The sequence below is a fragment of the Ambystoma mexicanum genome, chromosome 14, assembly GCF_040938575.1.
Source record: "Ambystoma mexicanum isolate Mex_15411 chromosome 14, UKY_AmexF1_1, whole genome shotgun sequence".
Taxonomy (NCBI): domain Eukaryota; kingdom Metazoa; phylum Chordata; class Amphibia; order Caudata; family Ambystomatidae; genus Ambystoma; species Ambystoma mexicanum.
The window spans coordinates 423,105,039-423,125,226 of NC_090940.1; the positions used below are offsets into that span (position 1 = coordinate 423,105,039).

A 20,188-nucleotide genomic window follows, 5' to 3' on the forward strand; every position below is an offset into this window, starting at 1 on the left:
CCACCACTCGATCCTTTAAACTTGAAAAACTCCTAGAATAAGGGGGCAACATTATATTAAACAGAAAAACAATGAAGCTCTTAACCCATATCCAAAATTTGAAATCTTAACTCGGACGACCGACATTATTGAATTCGCAGACAATAGCCCTATGGACAGTGTCGATCTTCACATCTCATTACGGGTGAGAAATGCTGCTAGCTGCAACAGACAAACTGAGAACGATGGGCTACGACCTGAGGCCAATCTAAACCACTACAGAATTTGGAAACTTGAACGGAAGGAAAGAACCGGGGAAGACCAAAACGAGAGGTACCCCATAGTGGAAGAGAACTCTCTCTCAGAAATCCCGAAAGGACTCGCTCATACATCAGAGATAACGCAGATCATTCAAAACATAGGTACTTACCCCCCCCCCCCCTAAAGAGACCCAGAACCGAGATAAGGTAGCAAACCAACGCTCAGAGAATAGGTACGATAGACTGTATGAAACCAGCACCAGAAGACCTTTAAAGTACAGTTTCTCACCCAGAAGAAAGGAGCACAAGGCAAAATATTCTTCTAGCACGGAACATCAGCACAAGCAGCGGCCACTTCAGGAACTCAGTGAAATAAATAACCAGTACACCGACAGGAATGAAGACCGGCTCCCTCAGGGACCCCTCCCCAACTGGATCACCACCATCACCCAGGACCAACAGAACCGAAAAACAGAGGATAACCAAAACAACGCGATGAGCTCAAAAGATGAGCATGGGTACCAGAAATACTAATTCTGCAAGATACTAGCCACGAAACCGAAAGCTAGGATTCGATCAAAATGAACAAAGGAGAGCCCCAAATACAACAAGTCCATCTACGGTAAACCTGGGATCCTGGAACACTCGAGGCTTCTCCCACCTCTTACAACCAGGAGAGGTACATTTAGGAGCTTTTGACTTGCTATACCTTCAAGTGACTTGGTTATTAGATCCACCAACCCTTGATGGATTCGAGGTAATCACCTCACTGGCCACAAAATGTCTTCAGGGCAGACCGGCGGCAGGACAGGGCAGTGGCTTCCAGCTAGATACCATTCTGAGGACCGATACTTTCATCCTAGCAATGACAATTTCGGAAAACCAGACAATAGGGGGAAGCGAGGGTGTGCCCTCTTACTGTTAATCAACACCTACTGGAACCCTAAAGGTGCAAAGTGACAAGACCTTCCTAAACGAGATTGAACAAACCATAGATGAAGCAACTGCTCAGCATGACATCAGCCAAATTCTGATGTGCCGATTTAAACACCACCTGTCCAAACCGATGGCTAACGAACCACAAAGTGATAAAAAGAGCTCTACAGCAGGTCGAAGAGGTATCCAGTGGGACCAACTCATGTCTGACAGATCTCCACAATGCAAGATCAAAAGCAAACCTAAACATCGCTACATGGGAACAGGAAGGAAGGAAAGCCAACATCAACCATATCTATGCCTCCAGGAACCTACTTGCATTAATCCCTAATCGAGGTCAGGAGAAGGACCAACAGTGATCACAAGATTCTAATCATAGTTTGGGTGGTACCAATAAAAACTACCAATCAATACTTGGAACATCAGATTGAACTTGCAACCCAGGGCACGAGACTAATGCTAAACAGCATTGTAATAAAAAACATCACATTACAATACACAAAGCTAAATGTGACATAAACTAACTTGATTTAGGAAAAATCGACTAGTTTCCATTATTACAACCATATCAACAAACCCGGCAGAAGTAAAATAAAAACCACACCTACATACCAGGAACCAACAGCTGGTGGAAAAACGCAGAACCATGAGGCAAAAAATAAGAATGGCAAAAACCTGGCCCATGGAAAAGAACATACTAAAAATGCAAACAAAGTACTACAAAGTGTAGACAAAAAACATCAGATGGACTATATCAAGAAGATTTGTATGCCATGTTAAGATGCCCAAGTGGAAAAAGAACAAAAGACTCCGACTCAGCAGGTAATGCCACTCAAGAAGCACTTTTAAACACTGTTGGAGAGCATAAATGGGTGACTCCCTTCTGGGATTTTCAAGAAACCAGTAAATGAGGAAAGACAAAGCCTATCAGCCCACATCCACAAAGTGGACCACTGATCACGATACACCAACAATCGAAGATAAAATCAAGACATTAAAGTGTCTCTGGCGCTGGGTCCAGACGGGATATCTAATCAAGACCTAAAAAATAACCTGGAATTATGGGCCTCGTTAATATCTGACATCTTCAACACCTGCGTCAGGACAGTCTATACCAACCTTGTGGAAAACAGCAAATGTAGTGCCCATCTACAAGAACGAAAAGGGGAACCCAGCGAACTACCGACCCATAGCACTGTTAGATGTGCTAGGCAAACTGTTTGGATCCTTGCTTTTGGTAAGATTCCAATCATGGGTGGAATCAGGGCGCTTGGATCAATACCAGTCTGGGTTTGTTAAAAACTCAAGAACCCAAGCAAACATCCTGATGCTGAGCATCATGAAGGCAAAGATCCTAGAGGGGGGCCCGACAATATTTTTGGCATGTGGACCCAAGCCAAGCGTTTGATCAAGTGAACAGGAAAAAACTATGGGACAAGCCAACAACGTGGAGATGCCAAGACTCAATTCTAGAGCCGATCAAATGCCTCTATTCTAACACCTCAACGCGTGTCCGACTTAGTGGTGTGCGTCAATTATCAAAAGAAATTAAGACCTCACAAGGCGTCAAACAGGGCTGCCCATTGGCTCCAGCCCTCTACAATGCTTATGCAGACGACATTATCCTGCTTGATCAAATGGCTATTGGCCTCCAACGTAGACTCGATGGCCCACAAGAATACACAAGAGAAAATGATCTTGAAACCTCAAAACAAAAATCATGATTATGGAGAAACATTGTAAACACAAAGAATCTGGACGTTGGTTTATAAAAGGTAAACGAGTGGAAAAGGTCACATCTTTCACATATTTGGGCGTAATGGTTAATTGTAAACCGCACGCAACAGTAATGCAAGAATTCCTCTGGGATAAAACAAAATGTTTAACAATGCAAAGAAAATGGACAGAAAATATGGTTGATTTTCCCTGCAACTTGCTATTCATTTCTACAAAGCAAAACCATTCCAGCCATTACTTATGGCTCAGAAGCGATGCCCGCTATTCCAGATAACATGGCTACAACTAGAAGGGTATTACTGGAGGAAAAAAAAAAACTGAATTTACCACCATCAACGCCGACCGCCTCAGTGAGGAGAGAACGGAGTCTCGTATTCCTAAAATCAACTGTGCTTTTAAATGGCTTGATGCTCTTCCACAAAACTCAAAATTCCAAACTAATCGTTTGAGATAATAAGAGAAGAAGCAAAAAAAGAATCAAACAAGATGTTGACAGGGTGATACAGAAAAACCGTGCCCTACTTCAGGAGATTGGAATCTCCGAAAAGGAGTTAGAGGAAAATCCCAACAAAGTAAAATCCAGATAAAAAAAATTGGGATTGGATACAAACACTACAGGAAACGGCAAAAAAAATAACTCAACATCTCCCAGCGAACCTACAAAAGGTGAAAGTCGCAGTAGAATACCTGTCTAAGTTCCTTAAAAAGGGAATGAGATCAATTTTCCTGAGAGCCCGATTAAATCTGCTAAAAATAAACAAGATCCTAGCGATAAGAGGAAACTCCATAACCAACTAGTTGATTTTGTAAGAGAAGCTATTGTGGAAACAGTAAGGCATTTATTCCTGTTGTGTAAAAGGTACAACCACGAACAGACAAATTCACATGGGTCACCTATTTAAAGATGCCTACATCTTAGATTAAACATTTTGGTGGAACCAGCTGATGAGTGGTAAATCAACAAACTGATCGCTGTTGTAAGAGATCTTCAAAGCTTGGACATCGTGGCTACTGGCTCTTTTATAAAATTATCAAGAACAGTCTCTGTAGATGAACCATGATACCACTAGTAATCAAGTTTTCATTTTTCCTTTTAATCAATTATTTGACAAGGGACTCAAAAAATCTTGCAAAAATTGTACTGTACAGTTAAGACAAGAAATAAAATTGTAATTGAAATAGAAACTCAGCAAAACCTGTCTCCTTAGTGATGATGCATATAGGTATTTAACTTTTTATGTAGCAGTTCATGCAGGCTTTGTCCAGCTTCTAAGCAGTGTAATTAATATACCTCGGTCGATTTTACCTACCTCTGAAGGATGTTAGCCGTAAGATAGCCCAGCAGGTTGAGAGCTCGCTACTGCGATCTGTGCGTGACCGGCAGGTTCGAAGAGTAGCAAGGCCAACTCAGCCTTTAATCCTTCCAAGGTCGATAAATGAGTATCAACTTCAGTTGGGTGATAATTGTACGTAAATATGTTCCATGTGCAGCGCTTTGGCAAAAACACTATAAATAACAAATCATTAACACGGTCCAGCAAGAAGTTGACCAGTAGTTTAGATACAGAATTTAGCATGGGGCCCCTACCTCTCTGCACTGTTGTATCACAACATTGGCATACTAGTTCCAGGACAAGAGAACTCGAACATTAAAAGACAATTCTGTTAATAAACCTCAATACAATTCAGGTTTGCTTTACTGTGTAAGTGGGTGGGTTTTTGTGTCTTACAAATTAAGACATGTACAGAAAGAAAATGCGTAGACCCAATGTGAAAGGCGTATTAAGGGACTCATCGCCCTGTGTTAGGATGAGAACCAGCTGTAAATTGGTATTGAAATTTGTTTTTCGAAGGCTGAATTCCTACTATGCAAAGCATTTCTGATTCAAGTTAGCCTATGTATTTTGGCCAATTGCTATCATTTTTGGCCAATTGCTATCAATGTTACCTTAGTTCTGTCTGAGGTTTTTGCATTGCTGAGGCAATTAGCTGTTCCTGTTCGTTCTGGTTGGTTCTCCCACTGCAGTATCGGTAAGGAACATGATGGGCATGTTCTTTGGGACAGTAATTTGAACTGCGAATGCCTTTGATTTTCCAGTTATATAAGAGTGTAGCTTGCACTGCTGTGGCGAGGCCCCTAGTTTATCTCTTTAGTGTAGGGGTGCTTGCACTGCTCCATCCCATGCAGTTCCTTATGTGTGCAAGTGGAACTATTACTGTTGTGAACCACAATTTAGCTGTTCCAAGTGTGGTAATCTTGCATTGTTGAGACTCCCAATGTTCCTGTTCTATGTAGGAAAGCATGGTCTACAGATCCATGGAATACCTTATCTATATTCAGAGCGGAGTGTGCACTACTGAACGCCAGGCTACACAGTTTATATATGAGGAGCTCCTACGGCAGAGACTCCTGATCTGTTCTATATGTGGGAATCTTCTACCCTTGCTTTACACCTTGCACTAATACCCTCCACTTGTTCTAGATGAATAAAGCTTTCATTGGGGTTTCCCTGTGTTAGGCAATATTTGGAGCAATACCCTTAGGGTGCACAACCTTGACTCCCACCCCCCGGCAATAGGAACCCCAACTTTTGGTATAAGTGTGTACTACACAGGTTGGTAGTGTGGTTGAGCAGCCAGGCTTAGCTCAAGAGGAGTCGATGTGAGCACTAGGGTAGTTACACCGAGATTCACAGTGACAAGTATCCAAATAAACACTTACACTCAAGGTTTATTGATTAAACAATTATTAATTTAACAGTCTGTTTGAATAAGCCTTCCTCAGAAGGGGCAATATTTACTAACACTCCAAAAGACACTTAGTTTCTCTAAAACAGCAAGTACCCATTTGGGATGTCACAGACACTTCCTACACCCTCAGGTGACTTAACTAGGACACTGGATATTAATATATCACTGGTACATTTAGAGCAATACTGAGATTGGTGTCAAAGACAGAGGGTTATTAGAATAAAACAAGAGATCACACAATTATCCTGAAACGGGTGAGTACTTTTTGAACCCCCTCCCCGCCCCCCCCAATGCAAAGTTAGTTAACCCCTTCCTGAAAGGAAGGGAAGCACAATGTCAGAGGTAAGAAGAGTCATTCAGGGAGCCAGGATAGCCAATGTTAAGTTAGCAAAAGTCAAGAGGAGCTGAAACACTTCTTGCAGGTACATAAAGAAATCTTGCACAATGTAGGCGTAGAAGATGCAAGCCACTCTACACAACCAACTAAGACAAGTCTCAACTGAGAACAAGTAAAACTACACAAGAGACAAGTTCTTAGACTGTACAGTACATTTGGTCAGAAGAAATGGTGCCAGCTGGCTTCTGTTCCTGTGCAGCTCTGCTGATAGTTGTTCCTGGGCCTCAGACGTGGGGACAAGAGGGCAGACTTCTGGGGCTTCCTGCTCTACAACGGGACAGTCGCCGCCAGCAATGGTCAAACTTCAAATCAGTGGCACTTTGCAGTTTCAGCTCCTCGCGTCTCGCAAATAGCACCACAGCTGTTCTCGGATACCACTTCAGACTTCCCTCCCATCTGGGGTCCAGTACTCTGTTGAGGTGGCTCAGGCTTGGTCAGTCCTGCTTCCTGGGAGTCCGAAGGATCTTCCTGGAGCTCGAGTCCGACTTAAAAGCAACGCACTCGATCTGGTGTTCCTCTCCCTGGCACTTGGGTTCCAACATCAGCAGAAATACAGCCAGCTACGAGAGGATGTCCAGACAGGCTTACTTTGGAGTCGATTGGTCCCACCAACTCAAGGGGAGACGTTGTCCTTGCAGGGCTTCTCTAGTCGAGGCAAATTCTTAGCTTCAGCACAGCAGCAGGGCTTCACCAGCCAAACCAACAGTCCAGGAGTTGCAGCAGGCGTCTGTTCCAAGTTCTTCGGATTCCTTTGTCCAGTGGTCGACTGCATTCCAAGCCAAAAAGCCTTGCCTTTTATGTAGGTTTCTCCCATTCATTCCAGCCTAGCTGTCAATCACAGCAAGGTGGCTGTACTTGCCGGACAGCCAGCGGCCAATCACCTTTGGGTGCATTCCTGTAATCAAGGGGATTAAGCACAGGGAGGTCCGGGCAACTCCCTCACTTCCTGCCCCTGCCAGACATACTGGAGCCAGAGACAGGCTTCAGTCGTGAATCCCGCCAAAGACAAAGGGAACAAAGGGAACAAAGGGAACAAAGGGAACAAACCTTGTTTGGCGCGCAGAATAAATCTCAAGGTGGACTGTTCCAGCAAGAAATGGCAAAAAAAAAGAAAACTGGGCCATATTGACAGTGTCCTGAAAAGTAATCCAATTGTAACTATCAATTCTTAAAGGAGAATAAGTTAAAATTGTTGCAAGGTGTCCACAAGCAATATTGTTGGTATAACATGTATTCTTGATATTGAATACCACTGAAGGTTATGACCATTAAAGTCTACTGCCCTTGAATAACTTCTAGAAATCTAAAAGTAACTAATGGGGTTTTACTCCACATGAATAGGTGTTTGCTATTCTAAATGTATTACACTAGGTTTGACTTAATTGGAATCACTGATTAATTTTCTATCCTTTAGTTTGCATCCATAAGCATTGCGTTTGGTTTTTATATTGTCTTACGACTCATGATGTAGTACTTTCACGACAAATTCTCTTGGCCCACTTATTTAAAGTAAACCTTTATTTTTACAATACTTCTGGGTTGAAGTGTTTCTTTTGAACCATATGTATGCTATAAGTTATTTGTACTTTCCTCTAGCCCCCTCTGCCTCCTATGAGAAGCCCGACTGCTGTCCACGCTACCAAATTATACAGTGCAGGATTATACTAAGAGTTGGAGTTTTCAGTCTTTCCTAATAAGATGGTTTTATAAAGCCCTTGAGTGGACTTTAGAAAAACGGTCCATAACATCCAGAAACAGACATTCCCTGGCTAGCACTTCAATAAAGGGAAGCAGACCGTCCCAAAGAAAAGCCAAACCCCACATCGAGCCAGGATGTGCACATTGCCACTTTACCTGGGTGACAAGGTTGCACCCAGGAAAGTGCTCCTCATACATTTCCGGGATTGAAAAGGCAGGAAAAACAAAATGACATGGCCTAAGGACAGGGCAAAAAACTAATTTTGAACATATGGTACTCAAAATAACATTTTGTGGCAAAAACGAAAGTGCATGCAGTAAGAAAGTAACAGCAGAAAAATATCTGCTGCCACCAGTTTTGAACACATCGGAAAAAAAAGACTTTACAAAAGAAAAAGGGTTTCAAAGTACCACCTGCAGCACTGTGCACTACAGCAAAACAAAGGAACCTCACAAGGGGGACGACAACCCCCGACCTGTTAGCTAGGCCAGTGTCCCGAAAAGACATCTGAGCTAGAATAGTAAAGCAAAATGGCTGTGCTTCCCTTCAAAACCATGGCAGGGTTCAAGTCCTAGAAAATAAGTGGGGATCCATTGATGTCAGAGGAAAAGTTGAAAAAAGGAAATCTGTCCCAACAATGCTCCTTGGGGCACTTCACACAAATTAGCCCTTTACTGCCAAAGACTGCCCCGAATTCACACCGCTTTTCTCCCTTGAGCTCTATGAAACTTGCTGGCATTAATAAGAAATCAGATTACACTCCAGTTGCTGCATTTTCTTTTTGTTTTGAGGAAGGACTTCAACTGAAAAGAACTCTTCTACAAACTGTTTCTACATACCTGATGCTTTGTTGCATCTTTTGTTTTACAACATTCCCTTACCTACAAGTTTAGTGATTCCCCTTTGCCTTTCCTTATATAAAAAAATTATATTTATGAAAATATAGCATGAGAAAATTCTCATTGGATATATGTAAAATGTGTAATGAACAGGTTAACTATGCAATTCGACCTCAGAATTATTAGGCCTGGGCAGCTCTGTCAACCATTACTTGGAGAGCCTGATTAGCTTGAGGAAATCTTGTTCTAACCACGTCAGGAAGAAGTAGTAAATAAAACAGGACTTCTGGAAAAACTCTACATCTTGGGAAAGAAAACCTGTTAATGACCAAATAAATTTCTGCATGAGAATAGGCTTATTTGAGAAAAGTTAATCTACCTTTAGACAGCAACTCCCCAGGTTACATCTTATGTGGGAGTCTTAAAGAATATTCATCTGCTAATTAATAATTAGAAAGATACCATTTGATGAATAACGCACTTTATACACGAGATTTAGGACCAACTATAGAATTACAAATGACTAATGAGCAAAAACTTAGGTAGCCAGTGAGGGGCATATGTGTGGTACCGCACTTCAATTATCAGGTATCCCAACAATGTTAATCCTCTGGTTTTGGGGCCTATCCAAATGGTGTTTTATACAAACCGGAATATCGCTCCACCTATAAGGATAACAAGGAATGGTCAAGCTGTGGATGGTTTGATTCCCCAACTAAGTGTTTCCCAAGTTATAGCTCAAAGTAGCAATCTGAGAATTGCAACCACATTTAATTATCCTGATCAATTTGCCCTCCTGGAGAAACTGGATGACCTTTGGCAGCTAGCAGCACTAACAGGATGTGGGACAGACTTCTGAATTCCACAATTGGATGTGAATGAATTCACAAGGGTCGGAAAGTTCACTTCACACACAGGAACGATGTTTAAGAGACTGGTCACTTGTCTGCACATTAACAGATCAATGAAAGATGCTGTCAGATTGTATCTTGGAATATAAGAGTGGATTTAGAAATATAAACCTAGCTGGGAAGCAGTGGAGCACAAACAAACTAATCTCCATATTAGAGACTTTAAACAGAAATTGCTGGAGCATGCAACATTTTGTATTAGACTGTCGAAACCTGCCTTCAGTGAGGACTTGATACAAATAGGCACCAAAGAGGGAAATTCACAAATAGACATCTGGTTATGGTTTGTGCAAGCAGCTAAAATGACGCCACATCATTTTGGACGATAATAGCCGAGACTAGCATGGATACTTAGGGTTAAAATCAGGCCTGCAGATAAGGTGCGTACAAGGCCTTTTTACGCATGAAATCTTGTAAATACGAAAGCTTTATTATTTTTCAGTGTACATTAACACACAAGTTTAGAGCACAGGACAGTGCAAATGTCAGGTTACTTGACAGAAACCAGAAGGCTCCTCTCGATTTTCATCTTATTGGATGCAATTGCAAGCCATAGATAAGCCTCTGAAACAGAATGCATTTTTCCCTGAAGCCTTTTATCAGTGTGCAGTTTTTTTTTTTTTAAAAGTAATGGTTTCAATCCATTCAGCTTCTGCTGTGTTGCTGCTCATGGAGCTAACAGAAGCACTGAGCATATTTATTTTCCTAGCATTTTAGGACTGTAAAAGATGGAAAACTAAGTTGCAATTGAGAATTCATATTATATCAAATTATGCATGTTCTTCCGGAGTCCCTGAGCGGTGTGCATGAACATGCTAAGGCAGAACATTCATACACTTATAGTTTACACTCCAATTATAAAAACAGTGTGTAAAATGACTATGCACGATCTAGTTTACATCCATTCAACCTTGCAGTCCATGGGGTACATTACTATAAACTGTCATTGGCAGCAGAGTCTTTGCTCAAGGGTGAGTGATTGCCATTACACCAATCACAGTCTCAAATTTTCAAGCCTACAAATAAAAATAGCCAAAGCCTGACTCTCCAGGAAGTGCAAGCGCTGTTCAAAAACAAATGAAAGTTACATTTCTAATTGAAATAGAAACTCAGCAAAACCTGTACCTGAGATAATCCAGATATACATTTAACTTTATGTAGCGCTCCATACATGGTTCGTCCAGCATCTAGGCACTGATTATACCTCAGTCAATACTCTGTTAACCGACATCTGAAGGATGTTCGCGAATAAGATAGCTCAGCTGGTTGAGCACTTGTTGCTGTGATGTGCAGGATCTGTAGGTTGCAGGTTTGAATCCCGGCAAGGCCAACTCACCCTTTCAAGGTCGATAAAGGAGTACCAACTTCGGTTTGGTGATAATTGTGATAAATATGTTCTATGTACAGCGCTTTGCCAAAAGCGGTACATAAATTACCATTTGTCCATGAAATTAGATATAGAATTACGCTGTCTTGGAAGGATAGCTCAGGGGCAACGTGCTCCGCGTGGGAGCAAGACAACACGTAGCAAAACGGGTTCGATCCCCGGGTCCCGGTTAGAAACCTCTGGGTATTAGGCACATTATAAATAACCTATCATATCATAGAGTCCTTGCCTCTTTGCACTGTTGTGGCATATCATGGGAATACCATTAGGTAGTAATAGCTACAAGAAATGAGGACTTCCATTAATCAAAAGAAAATTCTGCTATCGAAAATACAAAACAATTCATGCTTGTTTTACTATGCAATTGTCTAGGTTTTGTGTTTTCAAAATTTAAATATATACAGGAGAGATCAAATGGCCAGACCTTGGAGAAACAATGAAAGGTGTATTCAGTCACTATGCAAAAAGCTGCCACATAGTATTGATTTCCATGCAGTTTTTGCATGCGGCTGGCTGTCGCATACATTTTACTCTTAAATAACAAGTTACTTACCAACTGGTAACATTCTTTCGATTGGATGTTCCTCCAACGTATTTCTCATTTTAGATGTATTCCATCCAGCTTTGCTGCTCTTCGGAAATTTTTTCAGCAGAGGGCGCCGATGTCGTCGAGTCGATGGTCCCTCGAAGGCTTCCGTCGAGGGTGACGTCATCAGGTGTATAAGTAGTACGGGCGGCTCCCGTTGGCCTGAGTTCTGTTTTTCCCCTTTTTATCTTTGATCTTGTACTGTGTAGATTGTGCCGGCAGACAGGTATGAGCCTTGCAAGATTCATATGGCAATAACGTGGAAAATTCTACAGAGGGGTAGGCGATGAGGAATACGTTGGAGGAACATCCAATCAAAAGAACGTTACCAGTTGGTAAGTAACTTGTTCTTCAAGTGGATTGTGTCCTCCAACGTATTCCTCATTTTAGATAGACTCCCAAAGCAGTATGGACAATTCCTCTGGAGGAGGGGGTAGATTTTCCGATACTATGGCCGAGTATAGTACTGCTTTTCCAAAAGTTACCTCCCTAGACTGGGCAGCATCCAGGTTATTGAATTTTGAGAAGGTGTGTAGCGAAGACCAAATTGCTGCTTCGCAAATGGATCTTATTGGAACACCTCTTTGAAGGGCCGTGGAGGAGATGCCTCTGGTGGAATGAGCCCTTAATCCTTCTGGAGGGTCTTTTTGAGCTAGTCTGTAGCATTCTGAAATGCAAAGCACAATCCAGCGTGAAATTGTCTGTTTTGTCACCGATTGACCCAGTTTCCTTCTTGTATAACCTATAAACAGCTGGTTGTCCACTCTAAGTCTGGCTAGTCTAGAGATGTAAAAGCTTAAAGCTCTTTTCGGATCCAACCTGTGTAATCTTTCCTCCTCCTTCGAAGGATGGGGTGGAGGATAGAATGCGGGAAAGAATTTTCTGACTTAAATGAAAATCAGATATTACTTTCGGTCAAAATGATGGTTTTACCCTCAACACAACTCTGTCCTTATGGAACACAGTATAGGGTGGCCCAGAAGACAGCGCCTGCAATTCGCTCACTCTTCTTGCTGATGTTAGAGCAACCAAGAAGGCTGTTTTCCACGTTCGTAATCTTAATGGACACGTGTGCATAGGCTCAAAAGAAGCACACATTAAGAATTTTAGGACTAAATTTAGATCGGTACTGGAAATGGGTGAGGAGGAAACAAATTGGTGAGTCCTTTTAAGAATTGTATTATCAAAGGAATTTTGAAGTAGGAGCATTCTTCCGGTGAGCGCTTGAAAATGGTAAGCGCCGCAAGGTAACCTTTTATTGTTCCGATATTCAGACCTCTATGTGCTAGGGTCAGAAGGAAAGATAATACTACCGGAATAGAACATAGGAAATGATTGGCATCCTTTTCTCTGCACCAGTTGCAAAACTTTTTCCAACGGTTTAGAGACTTTGTTGCTGGCCTTCTTGCCGAAAGCAAACCTCCATAACGTAATCTGGAAGGTTCCAATCCCTGTATCTCAGCCTTTCAGATACCAAGCATGAAGGTTGAGCGTTTTGACCTCTGGATGGAGAACCTGACCCTCCATTTGAGAGAGAAGGTTCTCTGAGGAAAACATACTGGAGGACAGATGGACATGTCTAGAAGGCCCGGGTACCACGTTCTCCTGGCCCAATCCGGGGCAATTAGGATCATGCGGCTCCGAAACCTTCTCAGCCTCCCGATGACCTGAGGAATGACGGGAATCGGAGGGAACGCGTACAATAGTGGGAAATTCCACTCCACCACAAACACGTCCCCCAGGGCTCCTCTCGGGGGGAAATTCCCTTGAGCAATACCTTTCGCATTTTCAGTTGATTCCGGTTGCAAACAGGTCTACTTGAGGGGTTCCCCAAAGGGCAAAGATCTCTTGAATGACTTCCTGAGCCAGTTCCCATTCGTGGGATACCGCGCTCCGCCTGCTCAGAGCATCTGCCGTCATATTCTCTTCCCAGCTAGATGAATTGCCGTTAGAGATTCCTTCCTGAATCGCCCAATACCAGAGCTGCATTGCCTCTCTGCACAGGGGTAGTGACCCCCACGCCCCCTCTTTTCTTTAGATAGTGCATGGCCACTGTGTTGTCTGTCATTATTAGGACATTCTTTCCCCTGACAGATGGCAGGAAGGCCTTCAGCGCTAGTCTGATTGCCCTCAGCTCTAAAAAGGTTGATATGTAGTTTCGACTCTGATGGAGACCAACGACCGTGGATTGTCAAATCGTTGGCATGAGCTCCCCCACTCCAGGAGTGAGGCGTCCGTCACTACTGTGATCTCCGGCCATGGTTGCCAAAAGGGTTCTCCTTTTAGGATGTTCTCTGTACAGGTCCACCATAGAAGGTCTTGTCTGACCTTGTTCGGAATCTGGAGAAGATCTGTCATTTGACCCGAGAACTGGGACCACTGAGTCTTTAGGGCCCATTGAAGGGATCTCATCCTCAAGCGTGCCTCTGGCACCAGAAAAATGCAGGATGCCTTGAGGCCGAGCAACCTTAAAAAGTCATAAGCCAGGAGATTTTGGGCATTTTGGAATTTGGAAACCATCTGAAGAATGTGTTGAGACCTCGACTTGGGAGGCAAGCTCTTTCCCAAGGACGTGTCTAATACAGCTCCTATGTACTGAAACTGTTGGGAAGGTGTCATCTGTGACTTCTTGAAATTGAGGGCGAAGCCCAGTTTGTGGAGGAAGTGGCAGGTGACTTTCAGATGATCCAGTGCTTGCTCGGCAGAACGCACTCTGATCAACCAATCGTCCAGGTAGGGGTAGACATGAATCCCCCTCTGCTGAGGTGCGCTGCCACCACTACCATTAACTTGAAGACCCTCGGGCGGAGGTCAACCCGAAAGGCAGGACTCGAAACTGATAATGTGAGTCGCCAACTACGAACCTCGGGTATTTTCTGTGTTTGAGATGAATCAGCACGTGAAAATAAGCATCCTGAAGGTCCAATGACACCAACCAGTCCTGAAGTTGAAGGGCCTGAAGGATCTGAGAAAGGGTAACCATCTTGAACTTGTCCTTTCTGAGGAACTTGTTCAAGTTTCTTAAGTCCAAGATGGGTCTTATTCCTCCGTCCTTTTTGGGGATCAAAAAATATGGGGAGTACCATCCCTTGTTCCTCTCTGCTGCAGGTTCTGGCTCTATAGCACCTTTCTCCAACAGGTTTAAAACTTCCTGCTGTAGGAGCCGGTTTGAAGACTTCAACGGGTGTCTCCCTGGTGGATTGCTTTGAGGTTGCGTTAGAAAAGGAAGGCAGTAACCTTGGCCTATTATTTCTAGAGCCCAAACATCTGAAGTAATGGCTCGCCATTCTTGCACATGCTGCCCCCTACAGGTGTTTTGTGATGCAAGTCCTCAAAGTGGTTTTGTGGCGATGTTGCAGCCGCTGATGGCTGAGAGGCTGGAGCTGGTTTAGCACGTTTTCCTCGTCCACCACGAGTGGGCTTTTTCTGGCCCCTTTGACTGGCATTCCTCTCGCCTTTCCATATGAGGTGTAGTATGGATAGGATCGTCCCCTCCATGGCTGTCCTTGCGCACGAAAAGGCTGAGGTTGCCTAATAGCAGCTCCTATAGATTTGGCAGCTGCTTTTGAGGTCTGCAACCTCTCGAGGCTCTCGTCAGCCTTGTTGCCAAAAAGGGGAGACCCGTCAAAAGGCATGTTCAGAAGACGGTTCTGTACGTCCAGTGCGAAACCAGACTTCCGTAACCACGCAAATCTGCGCATTACTGTGCTAGTGCCCATGGACCTGCTTATACTATCTGCAGTGTCTAATCCAGATTGAAGTGATTCCTGCATGGCTTCCTTTCCATCTCTACAGATGGCTAGGAACCCTTCCCTTTCTTCCCCTTCTGGTATGTGCTCCGCCGCCATTGCAATGCACTCCCAAAGAGTGTACGAAAATTTTGATAACACGCTTATTGTCCCTCTCTGGAGGGATAGACGGGTATGCAAGTTTGTTAGAAGCTGTGGCTGCCTGTATGACCAGACTCTCGGGAGTTGGATTTTTGGACAGATAGCCAGGGTCGCGACTGGCCGGGCGGTATTTTGGAGGTGAGGGATTTATTTACCGGAGGAATAGAATCCGGAGGAATAGAATCCGGAGTTTCCAAATTCTTGGCTACCCTATTTTGCAGGGCTACATGAAAGAGTAGTACTGGGTCTTCGGTGGGACCATGGTCCAATATATCTGTTAAATCATCCTGGATGAATTGGGCTGATGGTTTAGCCCATCCTAAGTAATCTACTACCTTTGTCATTGACGGTATGATGGACTGGCATGCTCTCCTGCTTCTGGTCTGCCAAAGTCGTTTTCAGGAGATGTGTCAATGCCACTTGCATTGTGTAATGATTCCACCAAGCCCCTCATTCTGCTTTCTTCTGAAATCAAGCATTCTGGGTGCCATATTCCAGCCCAAAAGGTACAGATCTCTCCTGTTCCTCAAAAATTGAGGTCAGGGATTTGAAAAACTCCTTTCTGGGGAGAGGCTTGAAAACCTTCTCTTGGAGAGGAGGAAGAGGTCTAGTACCTGGCTCTGAGGACAATACAGGTTTTGTAACCTTATCCTTCTCTTTTTCTGGCTTCCCTGGATTGGCTGGAGCCTTTGGCGCCAAGGGTTTCGGCGTCGACATCGATAACAGCGTCGACGACACTGGTCGTCGACAGGGTCTGCTTCGAGGGCGTTGAGGCGACCTTCGAAGATTTTCCCTTCCAGGTATGATGGTCTCGGACGGCCTTGATGACCTAGAGTAGTCAACTCGAGCGTTTTTCACTCTGCGTCCTGGAAGGTTCCCTTATCCTTCCTTCCTTTTTTGATCACCCGGGCTTGAGGGCGCGCGAGTGTCGGAGCGATGACGCTCCCGGCCGGCTTCCAAAGAAGGTGCGGACCGAGGCTTTGCTTTTTCAAACACCTCCATCATTTTGACCCTGAATGCTTCTCACTCTTCGGTAGACTAATGCTTCGTGGGGCATTTCATCTTTTTTGGAGACTCGTCCGACGACGAGGTGGAAAGAAACCTGTGGCGTCGTTTCTTCGATCTTTTTGCCGAAGACGACGAGCGATGGGAGAATTCTCATGGGATCTCTACTCAACGCTAGAAGTTTTTTGATCGGTTTTTCGACCTACCTGTATCTTTCCTCTCCTCTCTCGCAAGGCCTTCCGTCATCGCCTGACACTTCGGAGAAGGCCACGACATGGAGGCCTGTGCGAGGCACCACAAACACTCTCGATGCGGGTCCGTGATCGACATTTGACCCGCACGATTTGCACTTTTTGAATCCCGATTTCGGGGTAGTGGTTGGCGTCGATGACGAGGACATATTTCGTTATTATATATTCTCACAGAACTCGATGCACGCCGAATGTCCGAAGCAACGTATACTGCGGAAAAACGGAACTGAGGCCAACGGGCGCTGCGCGTGCTACTTATACACCCAATGACGTCACCCTCGATGGAGGCCTTCGAGGGACCATCGACTCGACGACATCGATGCACGGCGCCCTCTGCCGGAAAAATTTCCAAAGAGCAGCAAAGCTGGATGGAATACATCTAAGATGAGGAATACGTTGGAGGACAATCCACTTGATATAACATTTACTCAAAGTTTAAAAATAGGGAGTAAAATACTCCCACCTTGAGTACTGGTTACTAGCACAACCTTTTATTCAAACATTATGCAGTGAAGGCACACAACTCTATTTCTAGAATGAACCCTACAATGCTTGATTGTACAAATTAATCTGTGATACATCTGAATGTGAAAGGGCAGAACAGCTACTTTAGGGAAATCTGGTCTTTCAATGAGGCGGTTGCGACCATGGGATGATTTTTGGAGTGGTATTTTTCAAACTCCCTCAGTTGATTTGCTGGTATTCTTTATAGGATTGCAGCTCAGTGTTAAGGAGAATTCTCAGAAATGTGCAAATTCCCTCTTAGGGACCCTCTGCAACTTTGCTGCATTTTGAGGGCTTGATTTTTACCTGGAGAGAGAGACTTCCCACTCATGCATTTTAATATGATTTTGTACACGGTTTCTTTTGGTTTTGTAGTCTGAAACTCCATATGCATCATCCTTTACATTGTGTCACACAGCACCTTCAGTGCAGTGACATAGGGAAGTCTTCCAGATTTCCCAAATGTTTAAATACCTTCTCTGGGATAAACGACTGTTTCAAAGAGCAGTAAAGTGAAATTGACTTTACTTACATTTGTAACTTTCTAGACCCAGCACACACCATCTTACAATAGGGTGCTGGAGGTGTTACCTAGTATCCCTTTGCTAGCTTCTCATGCAACATGTTTATGTTACCCTTTCCTCAATGAATGGCTGGTGGCAGTGGTTTCGATTTAACCACCATGGTGTGCATTTACCGCAGACTGCGTTCGCAGCTGCAGTAAAGCACCCAATGGTGCCATTTGTGTCAAAATGGCCTGGTCTTTTTTCGCCATCTCTTTGTGGAAAGGTCCTTCTTGAGATTTGCTCTGCGCGCAAAACCAGGTTTGGTCCCTTTGTTCGCTTTGCCTTTGGCGGGATTCACGAGTGAAGCCTGCCTCTGCCTCCAAGGTGTCTGGGGTGGGCAGGACGTGAGGGCGGTGCCCGAAACTCCCTGTGCTTAGTCTCCTAGGAGACCCAAATGCACTCTGTAGTGATTGGCCGGCTGACTGTCCGGCAAGGACAGCCACGCTGCTGGGTGATTGACAGCTAGGCCGGAAGGAATGGGAGAGAACTGAATAAAAGGCAAGGCTTTTGGCTTGGAAGGTAGAGTCGACCACTGAACGAAGTAACCGAAGAACGCATGCTGAAACTCTTGGAACGTTGGTTTGCCCAGTGAAGCACTGCTGCTCTGTTGAAACTCCAAATTCGTATTGACAGAAGCCCCTGCGAGGATTACTTCTCCCCTCGAGTTGGTGGGACCAAGCAACTCCAAAGTATGCCACCTGGACATTCTCTCAGAGCTCGTTGACTTTCCACAGAGTTGCTGCTGGAAACCGAAACGCCAGGGAGAGTAACAGCAGATCGTGTGCGTTGCTTCTAAACTGGCCAAGAGCTCCAGGAAGATCCTCCAGACACCCAGGAAGGAGGACTGACCGAGCATGAGCCCCCTTAGAGTGTGGGACCCCAGAATAAATGAAAGCCCATCTCGACAGCCAGGAAACGCGGTGTTGCTATTTGCGTAGACGCGAGGAGCTGAAACACTGAACAGCCACTTGTTTTAAGATTGGCAGTTGCAAGCGGTGATCGTCCCATTGCAGTGCAGGAGCCCCCAGAAGTCCTCCTTTTGTCCCCACGACTGAGGCCAGGAACAGCGAGGTCTGCAGAGATGCACAGGAACCGAAGTCATCTGCTGCGCTTTTTCTTCAATACAAAGGTACTGTAAAAGTCTGAGAGAACTTACCTCTTGTTGTAGAGTTGCTTGTATCTTCTACTCACAAGTCTAACAGCTTGTGGCCCTACATCGATTCCTTTTTCTTCAAAGACTTCCAAGACATTGTGCCAAGCCTTTTCTTACTTACCTGCAAATGACTTTTGCCCTTTGGCTTTACCTGTTCTACTGAATGACCCTTATTAGGGGATCTGAAAGTATTTTCCAGCTTAAGAATATTTGTAGTCTCTTGTTTGTTATCAATAACCTTTTCCTTTGGCTTACTCCTAAATGATTCTAAATGCAACAGTGATATATTAATGTCCCCAGCACCCTAGCTACTGTAGTCACCTGAGGGTGTAGGTCGTGTCAGAGGGCCATCCCAAAAGGGTACTCATTGATTTAGAGATATTAAGAATGTGTATTATGTGATGTATATTTGAGTGCTACCGTTATATTGCTCCCTTCTGAAGACTTATCCTAACTGATAAATTAATAATTGTTTATTCAAGAAACCTTGTCTAGTGTTTAGTTGAATACTTGTCACTGTGAATCCCTGTGCAACTCCCCTACAGTTCACATTGACCCCTCTTGAGATAAGCTTGGCTGCTCAACACGCTACCAACCTCTGAGTACAGGCTTATACCAAAAGGTTTGGTTCCTATTGCCAGGTGGTCCGGGTTGTTGTAGTGCACCCAAAGCGTATTGCATACAATCTTGCCCAATACTCAGTCCCTCAGGCTACCAGCTTAAAAGGACCCCGTCCCCATTTATGTCTATGGTATATTGTTAGTAGAACGCCCACATTTTACCCCGCCCCCTCACAACCCTACCCCACCTCCCCTTCTACTTATTGCAGACTTCTCTGGGTTTTGCCAGATTTCTCTCCCCGATAGGCTTAATCCAAAGCCTGATAGAATGTGGCTGTGTGAGAGTCTTTAAGACTCCTAAGGAAGGGGTACCCCAAAGTTGGCCATGTCCAAGAGATGATGCTATCTATAAGTCAGGTAGCTAAACTGGTAGTGGTTTCTCTGTGGAATATGGCTTCCACATAGTGGGCAACTGGGTAAGGTAGCTGCCCCTTGCTGCATAGGAAGCTGACTCGTGTGAAATGCTGCACTTGACTTAAGCACTTCCGGCTGCATTGAGCCTTATTACTTATTTAGACATAAATTACTTCGCAAACTATCCCCGATATATTATAGGGACTTCTCTTCAACATTGGTACGGATGACATTCAATGCCTTTGATAGTGAATTTCCTTGTTTAACAGGTAATCTTATGAATTTGAAAAATACTGAAATCCTGTCAGATGAAGTGCCCTTATTCTTCAACTATATTGCCGGATGTTCCAATTTATTACGCAG

General features: G+C 44.1%; 1 protein-coding gene across 5 annotated transcripts in view; it reads right to left on the reverse strand.

Moving 5' to 3' along the window:
- The window catches only part of DLGAP5 (DLG associated protein 5), an 827,616-nt gene that overhangs the window by 589,773 nt on the left and 217,655 nt on the right, over positions 1-20,188 (reverse strand). The gene's annotated exons all lie outside the window — the stretch shown is intronic.